This window comes from Notamacropus eugenii, chromosome 2, assembly GCF_028372415.1.
Source record: "Notamacropus eugenii isolate mMacEug1 chromosome 2, mMacEug1.pri_v2, whole genome shotgun sequence".
Taxonomy (NCBI): Eukaryota; Metazoa; Chordata; class Mammalia; order Diprotodontia; family Macropodidae; genus Notamacropus; species Notamacropus eugenii.
In genome coordinates this window covers 501622569-501646328 of record NC_092873.1, presented here as the reverse complement: position 1 = coordinate 501646328, position 23760 = coordinate 501622569, and the positions used below count along the sequence as shown (strand labels likewise).

Below are 23760 nucleotides of genomic sequence, written 5' to 3'. Positions count from 1 at the left end.
ATAAAAAATCATTTGTTGCAGTTCATTTTATGGTAGCAAAGAATTGGAAATTGAGGGGATGCTCAACCATTGGAGAATGACTGAACAAGCTGTGGTATGTGAATGTAATGGAACACTTTTGTTCAACAAGAAATGATGAGCAGGTGGAATTCAGAAAAACCTGGAAAGACTTACCTGAACTGATGCTGAGTGAAGTGAGCAGAACCAGGAGAACATTGTACACAAAAACAGCAACATTGTACAATAAAGAACTGTGAATGGCTTAGCTATTCTCATCACTACAAGGATCCAAGACAATGCTGAAGGACCTATCTGAATACAGATCAGAGCACATTGGGTTTCTACTTTATTTTTCTTGGGCAGAGGTTGTATTTTCTTTCACAATATGACTAATATGGAAATGTTTCGCATGACTGAACATGTATAACTTTAATCAAATTACTTGTCTTCTCAAGGGAATGAGGGGGGAAGGTAGGAGAGAATTTGGAACTCACAATTGTAAAATAAAAGGTTAAGAATTGTTTTTACATGTAATTATAAAAATAAAATATTAAGGACAAACAAACAAAAAGAAAGAAATGTGAGCATGTTAAAAAAAATTTGCTCCCTTCCCTCCTTTCCCTATGCCCAGAATACGTTCACCTCTGCCTCTTAGAAATCCTAGCTCCCTTCAAAACTCAGTTCAGATACCTACAATAAGTCCTGATTCCCCCTCCCATCTCCAAGCTGCTAGTGATTCCCTCAAATTACTTACCTCATATATACTATGAATATACTTAGAGGCATACATATAGTCATCCTCAGTAAAAATGTAAGCTCAGTGAGGAGAGGGAATCTCATTTTTATCTCTGTGTCTCTAGAACTCAGCACCATGCCTGGCACAGAATAGATGATTAATCAATGCTTGCTGATCGATTAACTAACCGTCAACTTCAACCTGCAAGGGACCGTAGAGGAAACCCAATTCAACTCCCTCATTTTATAGGTGAGGAAACTGAGACTCAGAGGGCTGACATGATTTACTCAAGATTACATAACTAGTAAATCCAGGGTCAGGATTTAAACCCAAATCCTCTGATCCCAGATACAAAGCTCTTTCCACTGTTCAATGCCCCAACCAGAAGGAAATACATAAAGTTTATCCTCTTCCCAGCTGGCCCAAGAGTTGGTGAAAAGAAAATTTTATCAGGACATGTTTAAGAACCACTCTCTTCTTTCACACTATTCAAAGCTTTACCCAATGACATGATGACACCTCTACGACCAGCATTAGAGAGACTCACTTCTAATGTCTTGATTTCTTTCATTTCCTCTGGCACTTTTCACGTCTCCTACCTTGCCCTCCCCTCCCCAAGAGTCTTTTGCCTCTGACAGTTCTCCAGATTTCATGCTCTCTGCCAGGTGATTCTTGCATCTTGTTCTTTGATTTTGAGTGTTTTATGATGAATGGATTAGGTGCCATTCCTGGAGAAAGAAAGAAGACAAAAACATATGCTTTCACATTTTTCTGCTGCTGAATTCTGCTTACATAAAAGTTGCTTCCTAATACCCACCATCAAGTACTGTACAGGAGCATTGCCACTTGGGAGCTGGATTCTAGGAAACCAAAGAAGGCAAAGGTATTTATTGCTGATTTGAAGAAATCAAGAGAGGGCAGAGAAATGGCCATACAAAAACGAAAGCTGTTTAGCTTCTAAATTGAAAAATGGCTGATCGGAGGTGCTGTGTGTTTGGTTTTCACTTTCTCTGCCTAAGTTTTCTTCCTTCTTCCTCTCCACTCCTCCCTTGCTCTGACAAGAGGTTGGGGACAGAATATGGATCGTGCACGACCAAGATAACTGGAGCCAAGAGAGTCTCATGGAGCTTTCTTATTTCTTCACTAGGTGATCCAACATGACTCTCACATTAGAGCTTAAAACAAAGACAATTTCATGGTAATATAAATAAAAAGCTACATTACTAACATGGGGAGACTAAGGCTTGCCCCAGGGCCTCAGGAATGGGGTAAACATGCTTCCTCCAAACTGCCACTTCTGCTCTCTCACCTGACCGGGAGTCATCATCCCCACCCCAACTCCAGGGCCCTTTCACTAGGGAGCCACTGGCCCAGGTGCAATACTGGATCACGATGTTTAGCACTAGGTCAAAGGGTATAAATAATTTAATGATTTTTAAAGTTATAGTTCCAAATTGCTTTCCAGGACAGTTGGATCAAGTCATAATTTCACCAATCCATATTCTTCCACAAAACTACAATGGACACTAATGTGCATGTCCTCCCACAACCCATCTAATAATTGTCATTCTTCATTGAGATAATAACCAGTTTGCCTCAGTTTCCTCAGTTGTAAAATGAGCTGGAGATGGAAATGGCAAACCACTTCCAAATCTTTGCCAAGAAAACCCCAAGTGAGGTCATAGTTAAATACAACTGAAAAACAATAACAAATTAATAGGTAGGGATGACATTTCTTGCTATCTCCCTTTCATGATTTCATTCTTGAACCATCTCCACACCCTTAGAAACTAGGAATCTACTTCTTACTACTCCAGTTGTGATAAGTTAGCTTGTTGCCTCATCTGGCCTGAAAATCAGGCTTCCACAAAACTACAATCCCTTCACCAGGTCCCTTGCCTCTATCCTGCCCCTCCCCTGCCTTCCAGCACCTTTTATGCATGATATCTCCCATTGGAACATAAGTTCCCTGAGGACAGGAACTGTCTTACTTGTTTTTCTGTGTATCCCAGGTACTTAGCACAGTACCTGACAGAGAGCAAGCCCTTGATCTTTTATCTATGTGTGAAGGTGGGTTATTGACAGGGAAGTCCTTCAGGCAGATCACTTCCAGATTCTGGTGGCTCTAGAATGCTCTTGTCTTCCCCAGACCGCAGAAATATCTCCAGGACGCAAGGAGGACCCAAGAATTCATAGTGTCACAAGCTACCAGCATTTCCAGTAAGAAATAGCCTTAGGCAAAAAGAAACCTAGGGAGTCTAAGTAACTTGCCCAAAGTCACAAAGGGGGGCAGTAGCACAACTGAGATTTAAATTGAGGTCCTCGGAGTCTCTGACTTTTTACTACATAATACTGCTCCCCAGAAAATAACAGCCAATTCATATACTGCTTTAAAATGTGCAAAGCACTCTACAAACTCTCATTTTATCCTCACAATGACCCTAGGAAGTCACTACTCTTATTATCTCTATTTTACAGATGAAGAAAAACTGAGGCAGTCAGAAGATAAGTGACTTGTCCAGGGTCACATAGCTAGTACATGTCTGTGGCTGAATTCAAACTCAGGTTACTCAGTCAGAAAGGCCAGCACTCTATCCACTATGCCACCTTGCTTCTTGAAAAAGAGTATCATTGCTTTTCCTTCTCTCTCTCTTTCTGTTGGTGCTTCCCATGGGAAAGTCACATGAGGCCAGCGACATGCCTGCCCTCAGACCCCTCTTGAACCCCGGTCAAGAAGAGGACGAGGAAGTTCATCTGGCACCAGTCCAACAGATATGTCAAGATCAAGAGAAATTGGCATAAACCAAGAGGTAGTGATATCTTGGTGCCCAATATTGGTTATGGAAGCAATAAGAAGACAAAACACCTGCTGCCAAGCAGATTCAGGAAGTTTTTGGTACACAATGTCAAAGAGTTAGAAGTGCCCCTGATATACAACAAATCTTACTGTGGTAAGATCGCTCACAGTGTTTCCTCTAAGAATCGGAAAGTTGTTGAGAGAGCACTTCAGCTAGCCATCAAGATCACCAATCCAAATGCTAAAGCGAAGAAAATGAGTAAAAAGCTTTGCACATTTTTATGTTAAATAAACCCTGAAACTATTGAAAGAAAAGGAAATAGTATTGTTACTTTAAGGTTTAGTGCGGAAAGAAACCTTAGAGACTATCATGTCCAAATCATTCATTTTACAGAAGAGAAACTGAAGTTTCACCATACTCCTTCCCAGTTGCCCTGGGTTTTGAAAATTGGGTATAAGCACAGGTCTCTGGAGTTAAGAGGACCTGAGTTCAAATCTGGCATCAGATACTTACTAGCTACATGACCCTGGGTAAGTCACTTAACACTGATTGCCTCAAAAGACAATAAAAATAAAAGTACAAACTGGGTATAGTATATTGTACTTCTTGGAAAGGGTTCAAAAGCAGCTCATATGCAAATAACAAGTCACATTTAGGAGGAACTCTGAGGCTCACAAAGTACCTTCCCCGCAAAACCCCATGAGATTGTTCTTAAACAAGTATTATGATCTCCATTTTATGGATATGGAAACTGAAAGTCAATCAGTTGGTAAGCATCAGCACCAGGATTTGAATTCAGATCTCCTAAGTCCAAGTCTCATGAATTTTCCATGATGCCATTCTGCTCCCTGACTCAGCAGAGTATAGCCCAAAGCACTCTGGTCTAGAAATCTGCAAAGCTGATTTCTCATAGCAATTCTAGTGCTGGGCAAGTGACTTTGGGCAAGTCAATTAATCTCCACGGACCTCAGTGATCCCATCTGTGATATGGGAATGATCATAATTGTTCATTCTAGCAAACAGAATCGTTGTGAAGCAGAAATAAGATGATAAATTTCTATTTCTTTAAAAACTTTAAATCGCCATTCTAAAGCAAGGATATAGCATTATAGCAAGGTTCACTCTTGGTTTACAGGCAAGCCATGCCTTGGTTTAATGCTGCTAAATCAGAGGCAATATTTCTAGCATAGATCTTGGTGTTCTAAATGTCTTAGAGGAGCTCGTTAGTTCAAGGAATTTTCAAAGGACTGTAGAAATGAAAGCTAGAAGGGACTTTGGAGATCATCCAGTCCCATTGCCTCATTTTAATGATAAGGAAACTGAGGTTCAGAGAGGTTAACTGATTTGTACAGCGTTGCACAACTACTGATGAGCAAGGCAGGAAGATATGGCAGGAAAATTCTGATTTAATTTGAAGGATTTCATAAAGTTTTGGGAGGAGCTTCTGGCACAGTGGGAAAGGCACCAAATTTGGTGCCCAGCTCCAAAGAACTGGCTTTGGGTCCTTGCTCCATTACATTTTTTTTAATCTAAAGGATCTAAATCTGCAGAAATAATCAAGTGAGATAATATCCTTCCTTCCTCCCCCCTCCCTCTCTCCTTCATTCTTTTCTCCCTCCTTTGTTCCCTTTCCCCTTCCTTCTCTCTCTTCCTCCCTCCTTTCTTCCTTTCTTGCATCCCCCCTTCACCTCCTTCCTTCTTTCTTTTTCTTCCCTCCCTTCCTCCTTTCTCTCCTTCCTTCCTTTCTTCCCTCTTCCCTGACTCCTTCTCTCTCGCCTCTTAATTTCCTTCTTCTTTCACAGGAATGATTTTGTTAAAGAAAAATTATAGATTTAGAGGTAGATAAGATCTCACAAACCAGTTCAGTGATTCTCAAATTTTTTTTGGTCTCAGAACCTCTTGGCAATCTTAAAAGTTATTGAGGACCCCCAAAGAGCTTTTGCTTATATGGATTACATCTATCAATATTAACCATATTAGAACTTACGACATCTCAGTATTATTATCAAAATAATTTTGACCTCATAGACCCCCTGAAAAGGTACTAGGGGGCCTCCCAGACCACACTTTGAAAACTGCTGATCTAACCCCCTTACTTTACAAATGAAGAAACCAAAGCCCGGACCAAAAAAGTGATATGCCCAGAGTCACCCTGGTGATAAGTGACAGAGGCAAGTTTTGAACCCAAGGCCTCTGTTGCCAGATCCAGCCCTCTCACTATTATCCATACTGTCTCTCCTTTGTCAGGGCAAGAAATAACTTTCTAATTTCACTAAACTATAGAGACCAACTTTGTATTTATGCATATCAGATTTGTAATATGTATTATTCCTACCTCATGCTTAACTCCATGATATCTCCATCGCAGTTTAAAGTATTCAATCTAGTTCAGCCCTCCCAACAACTCCAAGACAAGCAGAGCAGTTTTTATCATGCTTTTTTGACGGATGAAGAAGTTGAGGCACAAACATGAACTCACTTGTTCAAGGCCAAAGGTCACATAGTCAATTAAACATCTGGGAAAGGCTTGGACACTCCAGAACCTTTCATCTCAACTGCCCTGGATAAAGCAGTATGAGGCCCAAGAAAACAGAAATCAGTCCTGGTTCCAAGAATTGCAGATTTTCTCTGGACACCACATCCTCCAGATGCTGAAGTCAGTTTACCAACAGATAAAACTCCAAGTGTAAGAGAAGGCTGACATCTCACAGCCACCATCATGATAAACAAAAAATGATTAAATGACCTTCTTCCAACTGAGGGGCTGTCATCAAACTTTGCATTAACAGCTGCAATTATATGTGTGTGTGTGTGTGTATACTCACACACATATATGTATGTGTATATGCATATATATATTTATACACACACTTTGCCTGCACCTCCATATTTTTCACAAAGTGTTATCTCAGTAAAGACTTTAACATGCTCTTAGGAGGGTATGTTAGAGAGAAAGAAAAGGACGTGTATATTGTAATCAGTATGGCATGTGTGGAGATCAAGCTTCCTTGTCTCTTTTCCTAAGAGCCCTCAGTAGATCCAAGGAAGAGAGGACACCCAGAGTAGCCGAAACAGTCCAAAGTTAGTAGAGGTGGAATTGTACTAGAATATAACCCACAGAGTGCATAACCTGCCCTAGTCTCTTTCTGGCCATGCCTAGGAAAGTCCCACTGAGTCACCAGCCCTTTTGAATCAGGGACCAATCAAGCTCCCAAACTGAATTCTTTCCCAGGAGCTGTTCAGAGCACAGGCTTAGCACTCCATACAGGGTACTCTAATCCAACCTTCAATACATTCATAATAGACCATATTTTCACATTAATTTAAATATTTGATCACTGTACAAAGGAGGGCAATTCGATGGTAAAGCATGAGAAACGTATGAGAATCTTATAAAGAAAGAGTGCTTACTCTAGAGACTGGGGTACCTGGGAATGATGGTTGGATTCAGGGACTGAAAGGGCTGACATGTGGAAGAGGAGTTACTTATTCTCAGAGGACATAACAGGAACTGATGAGTAGAAGTTACACTGAGGCAAATTGAGGCTTGAAAGAGAAAAGAACTAGACCTGTGATTTTATTAGCAGAGGGAAATCCAGAGAAAAGAAACTCTCTCTACTACTGAAAGACAACACATTCTCAGGAACTTACAGGGTTAGATATTTACCTGGAAAACAGAGAGATCAGTAACTTGTCCAAATTCACACAGCCAGAATGTGTCAGAGGTGGGATTAGGACCTGGGTCTTCCTCATTTTTTACCATTTTCTCTCTCCATTTTAGCCATACTGGCTAATTGACCTTGATGTCAATTTAAAAAATCAATGACCTTCCTAACAATTAGAGACATTTGAAAGGGAATGGGCTACCCCAGATGGCAGTGGTATACTCCTTACTGGTGCCCATCAAACAACAAGTGGATGGCTGCTGGTCTGACTTAGCATAAAAGGGATTCCTTTTCATGTATAGGTTAGAGTAGATGGTCACTCCCAACTCTAATATCCTGTGGTTCCATTATCCTAAGGCAAGTTCTCTGAGAATGATGCAGTCCTAATAGAGCTGCCCCCCAACCCCAGTAGTCTAACTTCATTACAAGCCCACCGTACTTACCTAGCCCTCCTGCCAATGTCCTAATTTCTTTATATATGCCTCACTGCTCACTAGAACATCAGGTGAGTCCATGAAACTCATGGTTCTCACAAAAGCAGCAGACGTGGGAACCCAGTCGTTGCCTCTACCCAGCCATGACCTCCAGACCCATTTCCACAGAAATAGGTGTGTTCTTATAGTCAATCCCAATCACATCATCCATCTAGCCCAAGACAGGACCACAATACCTAACTATACATCTTGACCAGACAGGACCTCAATAGCTAGCCAACTGCAGGGTAGCATGGCCAAAGTGTTTAACCACCAAACCACAAATGGGACCAAAAATAAAATAATGGAGGAGACTCCATTACCTAATCCCTTAACAAACTCCTCCTGCCTTTTTAATATTGATCGTATTCCTATATTCTATATAAATTTCTGTTATGTAATTGCATCTTTACCCTATAAAAATCTGTCTTACTCTCTGAGATTGCTGGTTTCTCTTGAAACTTAGCCCACTTCATGAGAGGTGTCACTCTCAATAAATGCCTATACTTGGATTAGAGGTAGTCTGACTTCCTTGAGACAGTTCCACCACAACACATGATGAAATCTCAATAGTTTTTGGCATCCCTGAGTTTCAACCATAATAGTTTTTTGTGTCTCTGGGTGGGCTCAAGTCTCAGACTCTGACCTCCAGGTAGAGCAGTCTCTGAATCAGACCTGCTCTAATCCAAAGGTAAGCCTATCTTTTTTTCCCTTCCCTTAGCTGGGAGGTCCTTCAAGCACCTAGGAAGGCACGACTGGATTGCTTGCGTGCCCAAGGCCCTCCAGATGGCAAAGTCCCTTTGACAGAGGATACTCTGTTTGGGAATTTTGAATTTTTTTTTCTTGATCCTTCAGTGGGACACCACTCAGATAAAGGTGGCTATAGGGGAGACTTCCTTAGGCTTACTGGCATTCAGTCCCAACTCCCATCCTATAGGACTACTAAGCTATATAGATCCTGCTATCTATATGATCTGGAAGACCAAGAAAATCTGTGCTTTCTGTTTGTATTTGTCTACTCTGTGTCAGTGTAAAAATCTCTGAGTCTGCCACCTTGTAAGATTCAAAATGCAGCCAGTCAGAAAAAAACAACTGGACCTGGGCTAGAAAGATTGATGGTTTCTTAAAGAAAGGTTGTTGGCAAAAAAATCTCTCTCTCTCTCTCTCTCTTTTTCTCTCTCTCTCTTTTTCTCTCTTCACTGGACTGCGGTCAAGTTCTAGAGGTGGGGAGGCAGACAGAAAAAAGAGGAAGGGGAAACTTCTCCCCTCAGATCCATCTAAGAGAAAAAGAGTCACTTCACTGTTCAAAGAGAAGCAGACTTCAAAGTTGCACTTTGGAATAGAACTAGTACTTAACTCTTAAGAGAACGCAGAAAGAGAACTGTATAATATCATTTGGAATACAGATCTAGGTAATTGAATTCATTCTGGGTACCATTTGACACTAAGATAAATTGGGAAAATGCACAAAACTAAAAAAGAGATACCTTATAAATGAAACTTTGAGCTCTCCAGTATGGAGAAGAGGGGACTAGGTACCACTGGATCTTTTCCAGAGTCCTACTCATCTTGACCAGCAGGTTCAAAGTTCTCATTTCCAAGTAAGTTTTAAAGAGTGGACACAGAGTTGAAGTTTATTTGATCAAAAGCCCCAAAATTCACTAAGATTCTCCTCCCTGTGGACACTGGCAGGGGTCTAGGTAGGTACAGGGGGCCTGCAATGAAGTTAGACTATTGGGTCTGGGGGCAGCTCTGTTAGGGCTCCATCAAGAACAAGTTTGAAAGCCTGTCCCTAGTCATGGGCAATGGTGGCAAAAAGCTGCCTCACATGGGACAGACAGTTCAGCCAGCCCAAGTCACATGTTACATCGACATATAGTGCTTTCACTATGGAAAACACACCTATAAATTTCTATTTTCTCTCCTTGCAGGAACACTGGGAGGCAGCAAGAACCAAAGTCTGAAAGAAATCAATTTGTAATTAAGAAAGCCCTAGACCATTACATTGGAAACCCCTTCCCCCAACATAGATCCTTGTCAAGACATTATACAGAGTGTCCCAAATGTCTTAGTTCATTTTCAAGTTTTCATAGCTTTAGACTTTTGGTACATCCTAAGGTGGGGAAAGGGGAGGGTTATTTGTTTCTTTTTAATGACAATGGTGCTTTTATTCATATAGGGAACTCTGGTGGAAAAAAAAGTACCTATTTCTCAGTGTATAGTCTTAGAAAGTGGCCTGGGACACCGAGAGGTGATATGTCCTGCCCAGGACCACCTGCCAGTAGGTGTCAGAGGTCAGACTTGATCCCAGGCCAGACTTCCTGTCCATAGTCCTAGGTAGCTTATTATTACCTAAGCCTTATTACTAATACTACTACTAATAATAATAAAGAGTTTGAAGTCTTATTACTAATACTATTAATAATAATAATAAATAGGACAATATCACCAAAGAACAAAATTTCTCCGTAAGTCTTCAACAGTCAAGAGAAGTCACTTCACAAACCAAGAAAAATCAACAGCATGGGGCAATTTGGGCCCACATGGGGATGCCATGCACCACTCCAACCCTCCTTCCATTCACAGGCCAGGCTAGGAAGCCATGCTTCAGATTGCTGAATGCAAGGCAGATCAAAGAGAGATTTCATTCAACCAGGGTTCAAGAAACAGTTACTAACTCGGAACTCAAAGTCTGAAACAGGAAACCAGGGAGAAGAGATTTGTTTCCATATTTAACCTCCTCTGTGATCATCTAAAATAAATGGGCTAATTGCTAAATAGCAAAATTGACACTAATCCCAACAGAAGCATTGACATCTGCATGCACTTGACATTAAAACTTAATTAGAAGTTGAAAGGTGTTGTTTTATTTATGGAGTTGCCACATTGGCTATATCAACACTTCTCTCTTTAAGGACATCCTAGGGAGTTCATTCCAGTTACTTTGTGGGTTTAGAAAAGTAGCCTTTTTCCCATGATCTGGGTGATAAAAAAAAAGAAAGAGCTTCCCTTGAAAAGCATTATTTACCACTGTCTTATGAAATCAAGAGTCACTTTTGGTCCATTTTTTAAAGGGGTTGGTTTTCTCCAGCTCTTGAGTTCTGCTTGGCCTAGATCTCCATCACCTTTGTTTCTTTGACACATTCCCTGGCAAGGAAGGAGCTGGGAAATTCCAAACCTACCAGTAATGAGGTTATGGGTCCATCAACGCCTCTCTCCTGGCCAGGTCAGCTTGTTCCACTATCAGTTCAACTCTTCTCCATTGGGAACCCTTCCTTTCCCTCAGAATCTCCTTCCTCTCTTCATGACTCGGATTGGAACACAAGGAGCTTGGCTCAAATGAGTGGTTCTCAGCTAAAAATTCCACCATACTCAGAATGTGTAATCTCTTAGTATATTAACTTGTTCTTTGCCAAAACAGAAAGAGAGAGAGACAGAGACAGAGAGAGACAGAGACAGAGACAGAGACAGAGAAGGAGAGAGAGACAGAGACAGAGAGAAGGAGAGAGTATGTGTTAGAGTTTAACTCATTATGTCTGCACTCTTTTCAAGACGATTGTAGATGCCTTAAAAATCCTCCTATAATGTGATCCTTGAAAGGTATCAGGGCATAGTGGCTAATAATAACAGTTAACGTTTATATAGTGTTTTAAGGCTTTCAAAGAACCCTACATACGTTACTTTATTTGATCCTCAAAAGGACCCTGTAAGATAGGTGCTACTATTATTATCCCCCTTTCACAGGGGAGGAAACTGAGGTACATAGGGGTGACGTGACTTTTGCCCAGAGTCACCTAGCAAGTGTCTGAAGCAGGGTTTGAACTCAGATATTCCACTCTCCCAGTACTGTGCCACTTAGAAGCTAGAGAATTGACCTCCAATTCAAGAAGATCTAGTTATCTTGCTTCTGACACATACAGGGCTGTGTGACCCTGAATAAGTCACTTAACTTTTCAATGTCCCAGGCAACTCTCTAAGACAATAAGTTCAAGAACAGATGCCAACATGCATTGTAAAGGAAATTTTATCTTTAATGGTTCCCTACAACAATGAAATTAGCAGACTGGTCCTTATCTACCTGTCTATCATCTATTATCCATCTATCTGTATGTATGTATATATGTATATGTGCTTGAATATATATGTAAGTCTATACACATCCACAGCATTGTAAGATTACTTAGTACGAATTGTAATTTTTATATGGTTTCATTTTGTGAAAGTGATAATCATGTGTGTGTACTTTATTGACAATAAATTAATTCAGAACATTTGACCTGAATGAAATTAAACTCCACTGAACTATCATTTCCACCTTTAGCTAAATCCTATCTATTATGTTATGGATTTCATGCTGTAGTCCATGCTTCCTTGCTTTTTGTATCTTTAATTCTATACTTCTTAATAATGGATATTACTGTAAGGACCCATGAAAAGCTTTGGCTCTTGAAGAGCATCCTTCAGTGACTGTTAGAGATATTGTGATCATTTTAAATGTATGGAAGTCAAGTGTTCTAAGGATCATTCAAGCCCACAGTGAAACAGAATTGGTTGCACTAAAGATCAAAGGAAAGTGCCATCAAAAACAAAACAAATATCAAAGTGAAGAGCTGACAGACTATTGTTACAGAGCGGCCAAATTAATTCCTAGAATGAAGTCTTTCAGTGATCTGGCAGAGAAGACTCAACCCAACTGCCCTCCTCTGAACTTCTTTATCATGCCTATAGAAATCACCTCATCATTCAAGATCAAATCAGCCTTGGTACTCATACCTCTGGACACCTCTAAATACACCTTTAAATACAGGATGGAGAGGAGGGCTTTTCCCCAAACTTTCATTTAAAGGAGACCTCCAGGTAAGCCACTTCTTTGTATCATACCTGGCTACATGACTATGGACTTCATCATGCCCATGTATCAGATGCCTTCCCTTCCCCTCTCACCACTCCTTTCAGCCTCCTCTGGTGTATGGCCGACCCCCATAAGACTGTAAGTTTCTTCAAGGCAGGGAATGTCATTCTTTCTCCTATGTGTATCTCCAATACTTAGCACAGTGCCTGACACTTCATAGATGTTTTATAAATATTTATCGATTGACTGACTTAAGGGATTGTGATTGTTTCCTCTACCATGTGGTATGCCTCTTCGTTGTTTGGAGATGATCTTAATTTCTTGAAAACTATACCAGTGGAATGCAATCTTTGAATGATTCTGCCAAACTATATTTTAAAAAAAAGTTTTAATGGTGGACCTGAAAATGGATTATATAGGTGTTGTCTGATTATTTTAGCTATGTGCAGAGAGGCTTATCATCAGACTTGGTACAACATAATGAAAATTTTGGACCCCAAAACTCTCAAGGACCATCTACCAAGTCATGCAGTAAATAGAACAACCTCATCCATTTAATCAGACATTCTTAAAACACTGAAGGAAAGTAGCCAAGGCTAGGTTAGATTGAATATCCTCAAAAAGGAGATAAAAGGTATAGGGCATTTGGGGCTTGTAACAGTGTTGGCAAATGCAAAAAGATGGAAATGAACATTCCAAGAGTGGATTGCAATGGGGAATCATGCCTGGCTGCAATAAGAGATACGTATGGAGAAGTTGTAGGAGATCCAACTAACCCCAAATGAGGAAGTAGAGGAGTAAGATAAAAGTAGGGACAAAGTATTACCAATAACTTTTAAAAATACAACATGGTATAATGGAAGGATGTAATTACTATATGGTGTAGTAAAAAGAACACTAAACTGGGAATAAGGAGACAGGTTCAGATCCTGACTTCCACTGTGTGCGGCTTCAGTTAAGTCATTTTATCTCTCTGAATCTCAGTTTCCCCCTCCATTTGGACTCAGTTCTCTCTAAGGTCACATTCAACATTAAAAGACCCTAGCTCCATTTTTTTAAAAAAGTAACATTTGGAATTTAGCAACTCATTTTATAGTGTAAAGAGAGAAGCATAAAGGTTTTCATTAGGTCTTACCATAATAATTATAATAACAATAATTAGTCATAGTTGCCATTTATATTTCTTTTCTATTTGCAAAGTATTTTATATACATTATTTTGGGTGATCCTCACAACAACCATATATAGTAGGTATTATAGCTACTCTGGTCTCCATTTTACAGATAAACGTACAGACATACCACAAATCTGGTAAGAGTTTGAAGCCTCAAATAAATTGTGGTATATGTTTGTGATGGAATATTATTTGCTATAAGAAATGATATAAGCTCAGTGATCTTACAAAAACATGGGAAGACTTGCATGACATAATGAAAGAGTGAAATAAGCAGAACCAAAAGAATGCGGTAAACAGTAACAGCAATATTGTTTAAAGAATGACATTGAGCTAGTCAGTTATTTTGACTAATATAAATACCCAAATTAAATATAAAGTGCATATGAAGAAAGATGCTATCTGCATCTAGAAAAAGAACTGATAAACAGAAGCACGTATAGAATAATTTTACATAGATACCTACTTGTGCCTAATGGTAGCCATCTCTAGGGTGGGTTGGGGGGAGAAAAGTTCACATGATAATTTTGTTGTATATTTGAAAGCAATAGCAAGTTGAACATAGTAGATCTGCAGTCTCATTATGATCATCTTTTTTTCTACTATGTTACAAAAATGCTTGTTTTGCTCCACAAATTAAAAATATTTTTTTAAAAAATAGGAAATGGAAAAAGCATATTGTCTAAACTAACGTCCCATTTTTATACACAAGGATGTCCCAAAGAGGCAGCATGTGTGATATCCACATTAGACTTAAAGGGAAGAGATGGAACCTTTTCCACCCACTTCTTGCTGGCCCCATAGTATAAGGAATTTTTTGAAGGATGCCAAATAATTCAGCAAGAAATTTCAATGCCAACTTGGAAGACTTCATTAAGTGCCTTGCAAAACAACCAAAAAGATTTGGATAACAGAAAAGGAAGAGAAAGAATGCCAGGCAGGACAAATAACATGAGAAAAGACTGAGTTAAGAATAAAAATTGGTGTGTATGGAGAATAGCAAAGATACTGACCCAAATGGTGACAGAACCAGACATGTCAATAGGTAGCCTTACATGATATGAATTCAGAGTTTTAAAAAAGTCCTTTTTGGTACCATAAACCAGTGTTACGAATGCCTGAAATTTCCACAAATAAAGCTTCATTCCTTTGTCTTAAGATTAAGTCTTCTATGTAAATTCAAATTCAATTGGACAAGATAACACTTTAAGTCTTAGGAGTCAAGAGTATATTACTGGAGCTTTAACATTTTTAAAAATGTATCAAGAATTCCTTTTATTCGTTCCAGATAAAAAGTTCTCCATATACTATTTGTCAGCACCATGGCCAGAGGTAGTAGTAAAATTGGAAAAAGAAAGTTAGTCAGCAACATGGCAAAAGGACTGGCGGCTTTAGACTTAGCTAGGTGGTACCAAAGTGGATAAAACCCTGGGCCTGGAATCAAGAAGACCTAGATTCAAATTCTGCCTCACATAATTATCAATTGTATGATCTTCAGCAGGTCACTTAACATCTGCCTCAGTTTCCTCAACTAAAATGGGGATAATAATAGCACCTACCTCCCTAGGTTGTTATGATGATCAAATGAGAATACATATAAAGTACTTAGTATAGTGCCTGGCACATCCTAGGTGCTTAATAAATGTTTGCTCCTTTCCTTCCTATCAGCTAAGACTTATTGCCGTGTATCCTTCGTTTCTGAAGAGGAACAATGATGTCACAGTCTTAACTCGACTGGGAATTAGATGTGAGGTGGAGGTACACAAAGTCAAAAGCCTCACTCTCTTCCAGAGTCATCAAAGTTCAGTGGCAAGACAAAAGTCAGGACAACTAACAATGGATGGGATGCAACGGATGACCTTGGCATCCTTAATATGTCTAATCAAGCTTAAGCACTCCACAGCACTTGATTCATCTGCCTTCATGGTCACTGGAACAAATTATTCCTATCTGCCCAGTATGCCAGGGAAAGTCTTCACATGCTTGGGGTAGACACCCCCCTAACTCACAAACCATTGGTGACACTCAATATAGTTTAACTCATTTGCTGAGACAGGTCTACTGTGGTATGGCCACTGTGCATGCTACAGCTTCTTAGAGCCACAGGTGAGAGTTGGACACTAAAAGTAGATGAGCAGTCCTGAAAAGGGCTTGGTAAGCCCTCATACCAGAGAGGCTAGTCCTCCTTGAACACTCCATACACCCCAATACACACACACAGCATAAGGTAATTGGAAACCAGGAGGAAATAAGAGGGAAATTTGGAAGCCAGGAGGAACTAACAGGGAGATTAAGAAAGCCTGCATGGAGATGGTGCTTCAGCTGAGCTTTGAAAGAAGCTAGAGATCCTAAGAGTCAGGAATAAAGAAGATATGGATTCTGGGCACTTTAGGATCACCAATGCAAAGACATAGAGATGGACAATGGAGTCTTGGATGTGAGGAACAGCAAGATGGCCAGTTTGGCTGAGCCAAAGGGATCAGTCAGATTGTGCAGTGTTTCAAACACCAAAAGGAAGAATAAAAATAAGGGGCTGTTCTAAATGACCCCTTGAGTCCCTTTCAGTTCAGAGTCTACAACCTATATTCTTTCAGCAGACTGAGTACTATTAGTATCCATATTTCGTGTGGGATGACAGAATTGTTCAGTTTGGGTTTGGGGTATGGATTTTGGGGGGTGGTGGGGAGGATTAAGTCCCTCGTCTCCTTTTCAGATCCTAAAACAAACTGATTCCCAAACATAAGTTAAAATTACCTGACCTTCATCACTGGGGTTCCAACAAAACTGAAGGCTGTCTCAATGAACATGAGAGCTAAACACCAGGCAAATTTGTCACATTCCTTCCCCGAGCTGCATACTTGCAGAGTTTCATTTTTAAAAAAATCCACATAATTAGTTTAGCTTTACCAAGGGAAAAAAATTTTTTTTGAATGACAAGGTCAGGCTCCTGACCTTTCAGTAAATTAGAGAAGATTGCCATAAATTGCACAATATAATGAAACACCAATTTGCATATTTGCTGCTATATTAAAAGGGATCAGTTTTAGCTCGCAAAGAAGAACAAACAAAAACATGCATTTTAATAACTCAAATTACTCTCAGGAAGTGACCCTCACCAGAAAGCCTGATTATCACTACTTAATTAGAAGCCTTGGAAATCTAAATCTTCCTTAAATCCTATTCTGGGTACAGTGAAAGATGAAGCCGTGAGTTTTGCCTAAGATTCAATATTTACTCTTCACTAATATGTTTGCGGGGGAGACTTTCCAAGCATTCAGAAGACATACAAGGGGGAAAAAATTTTAATATTCAAAGAAAGAGTGCCCAAAAACCTGTGTCTGCTCACAGGTGCTGAGCAATTAACAGACTGGCATTTAGAGTGTTTTCAATTAATTAATTAAAAATGCAAAGCTGACTTTCATTTCTTTAAATGTTTGAACATTTTATCCATCGGTAATAAACCAGGAGATGCTGCTGGGCTACAACATCTGGCAAATGAAAAAGTTGGTTGGGGCTGTTTAGAGTGAAGGATTTGGCATTTTTTTTATAGGCCCTTTCCCTGTGTCCTCCATGCCTTACCTCCCATCTAAATCCCATTGACAAATTTAAAGTTGGAGTTGAGTAAAAGGGGACATGATGCCTGGCCCATGTGGGATGATAAATTAGAGGTGACAATTGTTCACAGGTCATGTACCATCTACTGCAAGAAGCTTTTCATCTCTCCAGCCCAAAACCATGATGTAAATGCATATTTTTAGAAAGGATGGTAAACTCCTTTAAGGCAAAGTCTAATTTTTTTTGTCTTTGCATCCCCAGTACATTACACAGTGCTGGCACTTTTCTTTGATTTTGTTGGTCAAGACGTGTAATTCCATTGAGATAGGAAACTCCCTGTAAGGAAACTCCCTCTATCAATAGAAATCAGCACTTAACTCTGAAACGTATAGTCTTAGAGTTGTCTGAGGCACTGAGAAGTTCTACACTCATTCAACAAGCATTTATTAAGCACTGCTACAGGCCAGGCTCTGTCCTAGGCAAAAGTGAATCAGTCTCTATCCTCAAGGATCTTGCAGTCTAATCTAGGAAGACAACATACCAACATTCACACATGCACATATATACACATGTGTAACATGTATTACACATACGATTTATAAATATATATAAAATATACATGTTTATAGATGTACATATTTTCCTAGATTTTATATGCATATGTTATATATGCTTACATGTATGTTTACAAACTAGCTATCAGGAAATTTGGGAAGGGAGGCAGCAACCATAGGGGAGAATAAAGAAGAACTTTATGTGGAAGGTGGTACTTGAGCTGAACCTTGAAGGAAAAGAGAGATTCTTAGAGGTGAAGGTGAAGAGGAAGGACACTCCAGGCATGTGGGGACAACCTATAGAAGGACAGAGAGCCAAGAGAAAATGCCTGCTGTTTGAAGAAGAGAGAGAAAGAGAGAGAGAGAGAGAGAAGGAGAAAAGAAGGAAGGAAGGAAGGAGGGAAGGAAGGAAGGAAGGAAGGAAGGAAGGAAGGAAGGAAGGAAGGAAAAGAAAGAAAGAAAGAAAGAAAGAAAGAAAGAAAGAAAGAAAGAAAGAAAGAAAGAAAGAAAGAAAGAAAGAAAGAAAGAAACAGAAAGGAAGAGCTAATTTGGCTTGACTGTATATAAGTCAAGACAAGTAATAGAAAGATACTTTGGGCCCAGACTGTGAAGTCTTTAACCATGTGGCAGAGAGATTTATGTTTTAGTCCAGAGTCTTGAAGTCAATATGTGTCAGAGGCAGGCCTTAAACCCAGGTGTTCCTGACTCTGAGGTCTGCTTTCTATCCACTATAACTAAATGCTGCTGCTGTTCGGTTGTTTCAGTCATGTCTGGCTCTTCCTAACCCCGTTTAGAATTTTCTTGGCAAAGATACTGGAACTATTTGTCATTTCCTTCTCCAGGTGATTAAAGCAAAAAGAGGTTAAGTGACTTCTCCAAGGTCTCACAGCTAGTAAATGTCTGAGGCTGAATTTGAACTCATATTTTCCCGACTCCAGATATAGCTGCCCCATATCTAAGTAAGATGCACTTAATGTATGTCTGCTGATTGGTTCCTAGAAGCACGGAAGTAGAAATTGGAAGGGACTCTGAAGGTCACCTAGTTCAACCCCCTCATTTGACCAATGGGCCAGCTAAGAAAGAGAGAAGGGAAGCAACTGGCCAAGGTTGCAGAACTAGTTTGTGATAAAGCTGACACTAGAACCCCAGCTTTCTGGCTTCCAGTCAATTCTCTTGCTAATAATGATAATAATAGCTCCTATTTATGGAATGTTGTCAGCTTATACTTTGACCCACAGAAAGTAAGCAGGGAGAGCCAAGGATTCCAACTTAGGTCCTGGGTCTCTCAGCCCAGTGCTCTTTCCACTCAGCCACCCTGGCATTGGATGACACATTAACTATGAGGAGAAATTAAAAGAATTAGGCTCATTACGGCAGTACTTACTGGTAAGGATGTACCATTCTGGTTCCATAGGGAGCCTTTTGTTTAAAATCAGGCTTAGCTACCTGCATTCTATTTATAAAGGTTAAAAGATAATTAACGGAGGGAATTGAAATTATTTGCCCGGGAAGTTGGTAATGGTGTCTCACACAACGCTGCCATGACGGATTTTACAGCTGGACGCTGCTTGAACAACGACGACTTGAGTGTTCCCTGTGAAAGCATTCCAGGTCAGTCCCCGTTTAAAAACCACCTCGTTAATGTACTTTAATTAAAACATAAATACTGCATTGCTACCTCAGTAGGCATTCACTCAGCTGGAACTAACTGTATTTGCTTAATCTACAATTTTGGATGTATTAGCAAAAATAAATGTTGGTGGATGGAAGTGCCTGATTACATATCTTGGGTAAATTGGTGATAATGAGTCAAGAGACTTTGTGTTCATTCACATATATTAGAATAAGAATCATTATGAAATTAAAGCTAAGATTAATCCTGCTAATGACACCACGGAGCATCTGGGAATACGATAACCCAGATGTCAAATTCACTGCGCTACTGTGCTGCTATTTGATAGAGTAACCCCTTGAAGTGTTCTTCTAAGGCGGCTGGCTGGTACCCCACAGTCCCAGCACTTGAAATGCAAATGAGTGACAAGACAGACTAATAATGAGAGCAGATTCTAGCAGTAAGGAAAATGAATAAATTAAAAAAAAAAAACGCTGAACCACTGATAAGAACAAGCAGCAGGCACCCTGATGTCCTCAATTAGGGCGGATGACATGTGCGGAGCGTCTCTCTCTAATAAAGCCCTCACTCGGTATTCCAAAGCGCACGATTCTAACACTGTTAACATTTTAATGTCCTGGGCGTGCGTCGTAACATTAATTACAAGATGATGTGGATGACTTCTGAATCTCTTTTATGTCTTCCGCTGAGGAAAAAGCAGAGTTGCAGCTTTGATATCATAAATAAAGTGGGAGGCTTGCCAAGTTTGAAAGCCATGCCGAAGTCATTCAGCTCAGCAAAGTTTCCCCAGAAAAGTCTGCAGCACAGCAAAGAGCAGCTGCCGGCATTTAGAAAGGGTCAGGGTCTACACACGGTGGAGAGGATATTTTGTGGTGACCCTAGCGAATTTTTCATTTTTTTCCTTTTTCTTCCCTTGTTAATTCTTCTTTGGGTTGATCATTTTAATTACTAATGAGCTTAAAGTTCAACCAATATTTTCCTGAGCTTGGTTTGCTTTCTTAATAGCTGTTTTCAGGAGTGGTAACTCGGATGTGACCAGGGCTTGTTTGGTTGGTTTTTCCTGTATTTTCAATTAAACAATAAATATTTATTAAACACCTATTATGGACCAGAAACCATATTAAGCTTTGGAGGCATAACAAGAGGTAAAAGACAGTCCCCTGCCCTCAAGGAGCTCATAATCTAATGAAACAGACAACAAACAGATATATACAAACAAGCTATAAACAGCATAAGTAGGAAATTATTAACAGAGGGAAGGCACTAGCATTAAGAGGATTTGGGAAAGGCTTCTTTCCTATAGAAAGTGAGATTTTAGTTGGGATTTAAAGGGTAAGAAGACTCATCTTCATGAGTTCAAATCCAGCCTCAGATACTTACTAGCTATGTGACTCTGGGCAAGTCACTTTACCCTTTTTACCTCAGTTTCCTCATCCATAAAATGAGTTGGAGAAGGAAATGGCAATCCACTCCAATATCTTTGCCAAGAAAACCCCAAGAGGGGTCACCAAGAGTTGGACTTGACTGAAACAAGTGAACAACAAGCTACAATGGGCAGAAGAGATATAGGTTGATATTTGGTGGGGATGGAAGCATCAAGTGAGGGTTGTTTTTTTTCACAATGGGGGAGATGTGGGCATGCTCCTAGACTACAGTAGGAATCAAGCCAGTTGGAAGGGAGAGATTGAAAATGTGAAAGAGTGGGGATGACAGAGGGAGCAGTCTGTTAGAAGAGACGGGGTGTAATGGGATCTCTCGAGCAAGAAGAAGGGTTGACCTTGGCATGAAGTAAGGCCATATCATCATGTAAGACAGAGGCAGTTGAGGAGAAAACAGCAAAAGGTACCTGAATGATGTTAGATGAAGAAGAGAGAAGAGGAAGTTCTCAGTAAATGACCACCATTTTTTTCTGTAAACTGTGAGGCAAGGACCTCATCTGATATGATCAAGGGAGGGGGAGCTATAGATTTAAGTAGGCCTAAAAAGTTTTGGAAGAGCCACTGTGGAGAGTTGGATACTGAGTTGACAAGGGAATATGTGTCTGTGCTTCACTCAGTAATCTTCTTGCCACCCACTTTGCCAAAGTACGAGCACCTCCCCTGCCCTTTCTACTTCTTGTGTTGGGGTAAAAGGAATTACTTCCAATGCCAACATTACTCTGGAAAGAATAATCAAGTCAGATCGTCCCTACTATTTTATATTACAAGGGAGCATCAGTCAACTGCTCCCTTCTTCCTCCAATCTCCCTGGGACTTCCAGACCAAACCACCTTTGCTGGCCACCGTTTTCCAACTCTTGTTGATTTCCCCAGTAGAAAGTTAGCTTCTTGAGGGCAGGGCCTGTTTTACTTTCACATTTGTATACCCAGCACTTAGCAAGGTGCCTGTCATATAGTAAGCACTTCATGATTTTTTTTCATTCATTCATCTTCAATATGAGATCTAATTCTTTTTCAGAACTCTGACAACCTAGAATTATTCTTCGGATGAGTCACTTAACCTTATTTGGTCTTAGGGTTTTTTAATTAATTAAGCAACATGGTTGTATTAAGTCAGATGTTTTCAAAATGTGGTTTAGGGACTCAGGGATCCCTGACACACTTTCAAAGGATCCATGAGGTCAAAGCAATTTTCATGTTAATGCAAAGATGTTTTCATTTTAAAATATGGAAAGTTTCAATAGACAATATCCACATAAACAAAGGCTCTTTGGAGGAGTTTTCAATTATAAAAGGGTCCTGAGACCAAAAAGTTTGAGAACCAATAGATTAGATGATGTCTGATGTCTTTCAGCTCTAAATTCATGATCCTGGGGAAAACAAAGACAAATTAGGCATGAGAAGAGAGAAGGGAAGGAAAATACATGTATCAAATGCCTACTAGGTGCCAGGCAGTATGCTCAGTGCTTTACAAATATTAACTCATTTGGTCCTCACAACAACCCTGCAAGGTTCAGTGAGAATGTTAAATGCCTCTCAACCACTGGAAATATGAACCAAAGGAGAGCAGAAGATGCAAGATGGCAATTAGAGGCAAGAGAACAAATGTCAGTACTTTCCATGTTCCTTTGTTGAGGAAGATGCTGCCTACAGTTAAACATGCTCTTTCTATTACTTTGTAGACAGATAGACAGACAGATAGAGAATTGATTAGGCATTTACAATGTGCCAAGCACTGAATAAAACAATGAACATACAAAGACATGAGAGAAAAACAAAGACAATGCCTGCCCTGAAGGAACTTAACAGTCAGTGGAATGGAGAAGACAAAACCTAAAGGGAAGATAGAATTTTGGGGAAGAGGAACAGGAATGGATGGAAGGGAAAGCAAGTTGGTATGGAGGTAGAGCAGACCAGAGAGTGAGCCAGAAGTGGAGAGGTAATATCCATTTGCCAAGGTCATTGCAACTAGAGACCAATGAAATACAGCAAATTCAGGAGTCAGATTTAACTAATGGCAAGGGAGCTGAAGCTGATTCTGACTGGATCAATCAACCAGTAATCAACAGCTCACACCACCAACTGCTCCTCATTCAGCAGATTGATGTGAATAGGGAGCAGCTAGGTGGTACAGTGGATAGAGCACCAGGTCAGGAGGATCTGAGTTCAAATCTCAACTCAGACACTTGACACTCACTAGCTGTGTGACCTTGGGCAAGTCACTTAACCCCAATTGCCTCATCCTGGGCCATCTCCAATCATCCTGATGAATATCTGGTCACTGGATTCAGGCGGCTCTGGAGGAGAAGTGAGGCTGGTGACCTGCACAGCCCTCCCTCACTCAAAACAAAGTCAAGTGCAAGTCATGTTATTATTTCTCTGATGGCATGGTCTTCTCTGGCAACAAAGGATGAACACACACACATGAATTGGTAAGGCTTACCAGAGAGGTGAAAGTAAGGGATAGAAGGTTGTCTATTCTTTAAAAATCATAAGGAGCTTGACACTTTTCCAGAAAGCAAAGTAGATTATCCTTTACCTAAATTCTTACCTAGTCTTTAACTACTGAATAGGTGCTACCTCAGACAAAAGGAAACCTGGGAAAGACTTTAGCTTAAAAAAGGCTAAGGTCTTCCACTGCATCCTGGGCCATTGCCAGTCATCCTGACCTATATCTTCCTAATTTCCATCAGCCAATTCACAGGCTAATAGCACGTGACCTATAGAAATGTTCTCCTCTATCATCATGTTCAAGTTTAATCAATCCATGGGACACTGGAGACAATTTTCATCTTCATCATTATTATTTCATTCTTTCCATCTTGTCTGATCAAGCTCAGATAGAAGGAACCCTGGGAAAAGCCTCCCTCCTGCTAGTGTTC

The 23760-nt window shown here is 40.1% G+C and overlaps 1 long non-coding RNA gene and 1 pseudogene across 1 annotated transcript in view; one reads left to right on the top strand and one right to left on the bottom strand.

Moving 5' to 3' along the window:
* Positions 1-414: 414 nt before the first annotated feature.
* Positions 415-23760, bottom strand: part of LOC140524212 (uncharacterized) — a 53709-nt gene continuing 30363 nt past the window's right edge. Inside the window, exon 2 of the long non-coding RNA XR_011973610.1 lies at positions 415-1464. This is a non-coding gene — a long non-coding RNA (uncharacterized lncRNA). The remainder of the gene's footprint in view (positions 1465-23760) is intronic.
* Positions 3434-3821, top strand: LOC140522011 (large ribosomal subunit protein eL32 pseudogene; annotated as a pseudogene).